General features: G+C 27.1%; 1 pseudogene; it reads right to left on the bottom strand.

Annotated features, from left to right (window-relative positions):
• The window catches only part of LOC107848705, a 19,560-nt pseudogene extending 17,539 nt beyond the window's left edge, over window positions 1-2,021 (bottom strand).
• Between the last annotated feature and the right edge of the window lie 6,957 nt (window positions 2,022-8,978).

Below are 8,978 nucleotides of genomic sequence, written 5' to 3'. Positions count from 1 at the left end.
TTTTTAAATTATTTTATAATTATTTTTTCATAATTTATATCCTCAATGCCATTTTTTATTTTCATTTTTAAAAAAATTATAATTTTTTAATAATTATTTTTAAAAAAATAATTTTTTAATAATTTATTTCATTTTTAAAAAAAATTATAATTTTTTTTAAATAATCAATTTTTTATTTTTATTTTTCAAATAATTTTATAATAATTTTTTCATAATTTGGATTCTCAATGCCATTTATTATTTTCATTTTAAATAACTTTTTTTGATAATTATTTTTTTATTTTTTAAATAAGTTTTTAATAATTAATTTCATTTTTTAAAAAATTTTATAATTTCTTTTTAATAATTAGTTTTTTATTTTTATTTTTTAAATAATTTTATAATTCATTTTTCATAATTTGGATCCTCAGTGCCATTTTTTATTTTCATTTTCAAAAGTTTTAATTTTTTTAATAATTAATTTTTTATATTTAAAATAATTTTTTAATAATTTATTTCATATTTTAAAGAAAATTATAATTTTTTGTTAAATAATTATCTTTTTATTTTTATTTTTCAAATAATTTTATAATTATTTTTTCATAATTAGGATCCTCAATACCATTTTTTATTTTCATTTTAAAAAGTTTTATAATTTTTTTAATAATTAATTTTTTATTTTTAAATAATTTTTTAATAATTTATTTTATTTTTAAAAAAAATTATAATTTTTTTAAATAATCAGATTTTTATTTTTATTTTTTATATAGTTTTAGAATTATTTTTTAATAATTTCCTCAATGCCATTTTTATATATTTTTTAAAAAAAATTATAATTAATTTTTAATAATTATTGGACCTACAATGCCACGTGTCAGCTTCCAATTAGCTCGTTTTGCCACATTGTGTGGGTGCAACACATACTTTGACCTTTTTGCTGATAGGAAAAAAAATGTCCAATTAGAACCAAATTGGGGTGTTTAGATGTTTAATAGTTACAAGCCTTAATTTAGGGGACCTAAGTGAATTTTATGGACAAGTTTGAAGCCTATCGATGGGTTTGGCCTGTGATAAATGTGGAGGAGAACAATTAAGAATAGAAATGGAGGTAGTATGTCAAGAAATGCTATGGTGATGGAGATTAATAAAAATATTCTGGTGATGGCCAAACGCAAGTACCCTTGGCTTCAGAAAATCTCTAGTACATGATCAATGATGGTGAAATTTTTTGAAAAATATAATCCTATCATTTGCAACACTCTGATTATATGGAAGTATCTTGAATGGGGCTATAAGTGCAATTCAGATGAGGCTAGTAAAATAAATCAGAATCTAGTGCTAGTAATTTTTGTATTAGAAATGTGACACGGGAGTTTGTTTATGCTGAAACAAGGAAGATAAAGGAGGTATGATTCTTGAAGCTAAAGTAGTAGCAATGAGATTAGGTTGGATATTGTATAGAGCATAATTTTTTACTATTGACTTTGAAAACAAACTCCCTAATTCTCAAAAAAAAACCTTAATGGTATACGGGAGGTGCCCTGGTCAATCTCTATAGAGATTATGAGGATTAAAAATTTAATGGGTAATAAATCAGTGAAGGTGGAGCATACATTAAGGGAAGGAAATCAGTTGGCCGACCTATTTATTAACTTTTGTGTTTAATTTTGCAGGTACTACTAATCTTCAGTTTAGTTCTAATCAGGAGGCCCCAGAAATAGCAAGAAATATTATCATGTTGGAAAAAAAATAAAACTTCATATTTAAGGATAAAAATTGTCAGTATAATAGTTTTATCCCAATATAAAGAGAGACACAAGAACAAAGACAGTAGAAATAACAAACACCAAACCAATTGAATAAACAACACCAAGAAAAAATTGTTTATATAGGGGAGAGGATGTACCACTCAGATCTGAACCTTCTTCAATGGTATTAGATCTTTAGAGCTCATTCTGTTAAAGGTGAAGAAATGAGTGAGAAATCCGTCAAAGTCTTGATTATCCCAAATTGAGCTAGAAAAGTCTTCAACGAGCTCGAAACCAAAATGAATTACGAAATTAAAAAAGTGTCCAAAATAGGTCACCCATTTAAAATGCTATCAAAATAAGTTAAACATAATAATTTATTACATTTTTTACTTTTTTGTTAATGGTGATTTTTATAAAAATATAATAATTTTTTACATTTTACACATTTATTTATAAAACGTAAGAAATTTTTACGTTGTGTCAGAAAAACACGTAAAACATAAGAAATTCTTACGTTGTATCAGAAAAATACATAAAACATAAAAATTTCTTACATTTTATACGATGATCGAGAAAAAAAAGATAATGAATTATCTAATCAATAATAAATACACTTTTCAAAAAATTGTGCTACAACATAAATTTTACTTTCCGTTGTACACTTTTCTTTGACACAACATAAATTTTAATTACGTCTTACACTTTTAGGACTTTACCATCCGTCATTTTCATTTACCATCATTCTAAGATGGTGGTCCCCACACTGATCACTTCATTTTCAATATATATATATATATCAATTTGAATGTGTGGGGTTTAAACTCTATTTTGAAACAGTTTTATATATTTCTAAAGTTTCTTTACCTTAAAATCATTTTTTTTAAAAATTATGTTGACCATAATAGTTGTTACGCCAATTCAAGTTGGTTGTCTTCAAAAACATTTTAACTTAGATTGTTTTTAAATTGAGTCTAATATCGATAAATAAAATTTATATTTTTTTCCTTCATCTATTCACATATTTCATCTATTTAGGTAATCTCCTCGTCTCATAAAATATTTTTTAAAATAATCATGTGTTATTATAATTATAATTTTTGCTCACAATATATTTTATATAACCTCGCCAATTTGGTGAACGAAATTGTGTCAATTAATAACTTAAGGCCAAATTATTTTTATTGGATAGTAAGCCTTATTAATTGAAGGGGCATTAGTCAAAGAGCATAAAAAGTGACAAACAAATTATAAACACTTAAAAATAATTTAATTCAAACGCACTCTATATTGCATGTTAGTGACATAAAAAGTGGGGGTGGGGACAACCTTAAGTTTTTAAAGAAAAGTGTACAACGTAAGTAGCACAATTTTCTAAAAAGTACATTTATTACTGATTAGACAATTCACTGTCTTTTTTTTCCTCGATCATCGTGTAAAACGTAAAAAATTCTTATGTTTTACATATTTTTCTGACACAACGTAAGAATTTCTTACGGTTTACAAATAAATGTGTAAAACGTAAGAAATTCTTACGTTTTTATAAAAGTCAACTTCGTTAGTTGATCGTTAACAAAAAAGTGAAAAATGTAATAAATTATTACGTTTAGCCTATTTTGGTAACTTTTTAAATAGATAGCCTATTTTGATCACATTTTTAATTTTGTGGCTCATTTTAATTCCGAGTTCTCGAATTCATGATGTCGATGAGAATTTTGGACATCAAAATGCATTCACTCAAGTTTATTTGTAATGTGTACACCCTCTTTTGTTTGAGTTACGATTACCTAGATTTCTGTCAAGCTACATATTGGAGCTTCAAAAGTTATCGGAGATGGAGATAAAAGATCGATCATGGATTTAATGCACAAGGAGCTTCTAGGGCTATCCTAATTTGGATGTAAATATATTTTTCATTTGTTTTGTCTGAAATAAACGGGTATGGACTTGGTCATTTGGGCTAATCCTCATATTCTTTTATTTTTATTTTTTTTATTTTGGTTATTAATAAATAGTTTTATTAAAAAAAAATTATGTTCAGTTTTACTTGTTACGTTTTTCTTTTTGATAGTCAAACAATATAAATTTTGATCAACATTTTAAAATATATTTTTTAATTATATTGATATGAAAAACAGCAACTTGTTATAAATATATTACCATATATAGTGAATGTCTATTTATGAAAAAGTTAGAAACCCTAAAATTAGTTTTCCCCTATAAATAAAGGGGTTTTCCTTCATTGTAATTCAACCTGATCAAGAGATCTCTCAAGTGAAATAATAATCACTCTTTCTTCTTTCTCTACTCTTCTTCTCTACTTTATATTTCATAATACGTTATCAGCACGAGACTCTGTCAAACAAGGTAAGATTATAAATCTAAAGGTAATTTCAATATTAGTGATTTCTTATGTTATTTGTCTTTTGCTACTAATGATAATTATATTGTTCGATTTGAGGAAAAATAATTAGTTTGAAACCACTTATGCTTTTAATTTATTCATGAAGAACAATATTGTTAAAAGATATGATGATAAATTTAAGTCTCATCTCATTAAGAGGGTAAGACATTGGGTTAAAAGTTTCAATCCACCATGATGATAAGATGTTGGATTCAATTCCCACCAAGTTATGCCTAAGACGTCTTTATATGGATAAGACGTTGAGTTTGAATTCCAATGCACCATATTAATGATGTTATGATGGTTGAGGCAAAAATAATATGTATTTGACAAAAAGTCATGAAACTTGTCTATTGAATATGCTCAATTCCTGAAGTAAATGTGGTAGCAGTACATAATAAGTCTGAACGATGATAATTTGTTCCATTCTTGAAGTGAATGTAGTAGCAATATATGATATACTTTGAAAGATATATATGCCTTGATGTGCTTTTGATATAGCAATATCATGAAAGAGGTTATAAGTTATCAGAATTTGATAGGCTTACTGCACGATTATATTTCATTCCTGGGAAATGAGAAGTTTATTAATGCAAACGTGCATTTGATTGTGATTGTATCATAACTCACCTCCGAAAGAAGCTGAATAATTGAGAAGAGTTATTTTAAAATCTACTTCTAAAGTAGTAAATTTAAAATTTATTCATGTAATAGTAAATATGAAATTTACTAAAGTAAAAGATGCACGTCATGGTAAACTTAGAGTTTGCTAGAATCAAAGTTCATAAATTGACATGAACGATTACGACATCTCAAAGATGTGTGTACTGAGTATTGAACATATATTGTTGAATCAGAAAATTCTTCATCACTTTTAATGTTGCTTGTTCTCATGATAAGTTGGTTGGACCAACAAATGTTGAGTTTTGATAGCTCAAAATCTGGAAAGTATAAAAGGTGAATAAGGGCCCGTTCACCTATCATGTGATATGTTGAAAAGATGCATCAATAAGATGATCATATGTACATTCATTGTCAACCTGCAATTTGACATTCATAAAGTTGCTTATTCAATAAAATTGAACTAAGAGCATAACTTTCAGATTGTGTAATCAAAATAATTCATCCTGATGATGATGACTTGGCGCCTTCGATAAATAGTTGAACTATTGTTAATGAGAACAAAAGCTTCATGTGTTGGTTTAAAATATTATATACAAAAGTACTTGTGTGTATCAAATCAATAAATTATGATTAATTCCCTCTCAAAGTTGTTTCTATGTCAGGAACCACACGTTGTCCATCTAATAGTTTTGACGTGCGGCATATGATTAATGAATATACCATAATGCACAAAGATGGATTCCTCAAAGAAAATGAAGTATGGATGTTAGTTTTCCTAACATAAGGGGGAAATTATAAGCAGCTATGAAATATATTAGGAATTGTCATCAGATCCTCATTCAATATATAATTCAAGTTAAATGCCAAAAGCATCTCATATTTAAGCTGCAAGTGTTCCTATTTTGTGTCCCTAAAGAAAAAAGTCTATGCATATGTGAAGCGTGGTAGACCAATCGATTTCAAATGAAATAATCCTTGAAAAGGATAAGGAGCAAATAATCACAATAAGAAGGCAATATGCTCTTTAAGAGCCTACGACATAACACTAAACCTTATGAGAGGTTCAAGTACTTGAAAATAATAAAGTGATGAGATCTCAAAATGTTATGTCACATTGTGAATCAACACAAAATGAGAAACCATCAACGATATCTTTGATATAATATTGGCGCAATATTGTGAAAGAATACGAGGACCTGAATTCTACGTTTATTTAAGCATGCTGACGTAGAAACATTTATCAAGTGACATGAAAGGATGCATCTTGATAAGCGTAAAACTTATTTGATTTATAGTCCAGACACTTGAAGATGTATCACATGATATGCTGAATATTGTCACTTGAAAAACCTTTTAAGGATTCAAAATGTTTGAAGCATATAAAAGTTTTTGAGAAACTTATTTATAATCTTTATATTATATAAGCTAATAACTTGAAAATTATTGAAACTCTTAGAGATTTTTCAAAAGCAATAGATTATTTGCTGAAATGAAAAACATATCAAATTGGATTGGTCCTGAAGTACCATATCTTAGTGCAATTGATACACTAATGTATCTTGCAAATACTACATGTCTGATATAGTCTTTTCAAATAATTTGTTAGCAAGGTATATTTCGCTCCTACTAGGAGACATCGAAATGGAATAAAATACATAAGCTTATTTTATTCTAAAGATTGCAGTCCCAATCTTATTGGTCATGTTGATGTTGGGTATTTATTTAGCCCACATAAATTTTGATCTTAAACATGTAATTTGTTCACATGTGGAGATGTTGTCATATCTTGGAGATATATAGAGCAGTCTATCTAGCCACTTCATCGAACCATGCTGACATAATAGTTATTCATGAAACAAGTCGGGAATATGTATGACTGAGGTCCATAATACATCTCATTCGAGAAAAATATTGTTTGAAATGTGACAATGTACCCACAATTTTATATGGAGATAATGCAGCATGCATGGCACTTCTCAAGGAAGGATTCATAAAAGGAGATAGAACGAAGCATACTTCATCAGAGTTTTTCTATACACATGAGCTACAAAAGAATGATGATATTAACGTGCAACAGATTCGTTCGAGTGGAAAAATGACTAATTTATTCACCAAGTCTCTTTCAACTGCAACTTTCAAGAAGATGATGCACAAGATCGGGATGCAAAGTTTCAAGGATGTTCTTATTAGGGGGAGTTAATACGCGTTGTACTCCTTTTTTTCTTATGAGATTTTGTCTCACTGGATTCTTCTTGTAAGGTTTTTAATGAGGCAGCCTATATGCATATTGGTAGGGATGTGTACTCTTTTTCCTTCACTAGATTTTTATCCCACTGGATCTGATTTTAACGAGGCACATTATCTATCAATTAGACATTCAAGAAGGAGTGTTATAAATATATTACCATATATAGTGAATGTCTACTTACCATATATAGTGAGTGTGTACTTTACCATATACAGTGAATGTCTATTTATGAAAAAGTTAGAAACCCTAAGGTTAGTTTTGCTCTATAAATAAAGGAATTTTCCTTCATTGTAATTCAACCTTGATCAAGAGATCTCTCAAGTGAAATAATAATCACCCTCTCTTCTCTCTCTACTCTTCTTCTCTGCTTTATATTTCATAACACAACTTATATTTTTCATATCGTTTTTAATTATAATTATAATTTTAAAATATTAAATTAGTCTAATTTAACTCAACTTTAATCAAACTAACTCTCAATAAATATAACATGACAATTAAAACGAATGGAGGAAGTAACTATATAAAGGCAAAATTGAGCCCCTGTATCACTGGCAGAGCCCGAATTTTCATTGAGGAAATTCAGACGTATATATACAAACTAGTCGATGGGGGGTCAACATCTACTATATATGGATAAAAATTATTTTTAATTATATAAAATAGTATAAATATATTATAGTTGTTTATCAAAAGGGATTCGGATGAACATTCTGAAGCAAAGATATCAAAATAATTGCTAAAAGGACCGCGTAGTAAGTATTTCGCTTCGTTTAAAAGCACTTTTTTTATATTTTTCTGATTAGCTAATTACTGAACCTTCTCGAAGGAGTTGTGGTAACATTTAGAATACAGTGAAAGTACTCTTGCTGTGTTGTTTTAGTTGACCTTTTTTAAAAAATTACTATTTGTTTAATTTAGTTGTTCATTTTATTAAATTAAAAAATATCATTATATTTTTTTAATAATATTTTTCATATAAAATTACTAAATAAAGTGTATGTTTTCAAATTAATATTTTTAAAGTATAATTAAGAAAATTAATTCAATAAAATAAATTTCTAAGTTTTTTCTTGTCAAATCGACAAATATCAACTATCTTTAAAACAGTGGAGGTACTCAAAATTTAATCTAACTCTAGGTTCATCCCCCCTCAATTGACTTCCTCATATCTTCAAAAAAGAAAAATAATTGAAAATTCCATTCCAAATGAACATTTTTTATGTACTTAGCTGGAAAGATGATATTTTAACTTTTGGTTTTTCCTCGTTTCTTTTTCTGTCAATGAACTTTTTCAAATTCTTTATCCAATTAGAAGAAGCCAAAAAGAGGAAAATAAATAATAATATTAATAATAAAAGATAAGGTCTAACATGTTTTTAAAAACATTTTTTTTTTTTGCTGAAAATCTATCAGAAAAAACATTTATATTACATACAGAGTAAGGGTGTTAGTATGCATACACCTAACTTTTCTATACTTTTCACTTGTGAAATTACAGTATATTATCGTGTTTGAGCTAAAGTTCAACAATTTCTTTTATTTTCCATTGATGTTCGATTACAGTATTGGAATCTAACTAAATATGAAAATTTACAATAGATAAGATTCAATTGAAAAAGTATTTGCTATCAAGAATTTTTTTATATCAAAAATCAAAATTGAGATTTATAACTAAGAGAGAAGCAGTCTCGTCCGCAATACCAAATCTTTTCTATTATATAGAAGAGGTGGTTTCGACCACCCCTTGCAATTACCAAAAATCAACTACTTCCACTTAATTATATACCATGCCCCAATATATTTCTTTTCTATTATATAGAAGAGGTGGTTTCGACCACCTCTTGCAATTACCAAAAAATCAACTACTTTCACTTAATTATATATCATGCCCTGATATATAATAATTTCATTATTTCATCATAATGGTTTAAATATTTAATATATTCTATTAATTTATATTAATTACCTATAA

The sequence above is a fragment of the Capsicum annuum genome, chromosome 11, assembly GCF_002878395.1.
Source record: "Capsicum annuum cultivar UCD-10X-F1 chromosome 11, UCD10Xv1.1, whole genome shotgun sequence".
In the NCBI taxonomy this organism is placed as follows: Eukaryota; Viridiplantae; Streptophyta; class Magnoliopsida; order Solanales; family Solanaceae; genus Capsicum; species Capsicum annuum.
The sequence above is the reverse complement of the archived record's forward strand: the minus strand, read 5'-3'. Positions and strand labels throughout refer to the sequence as shown.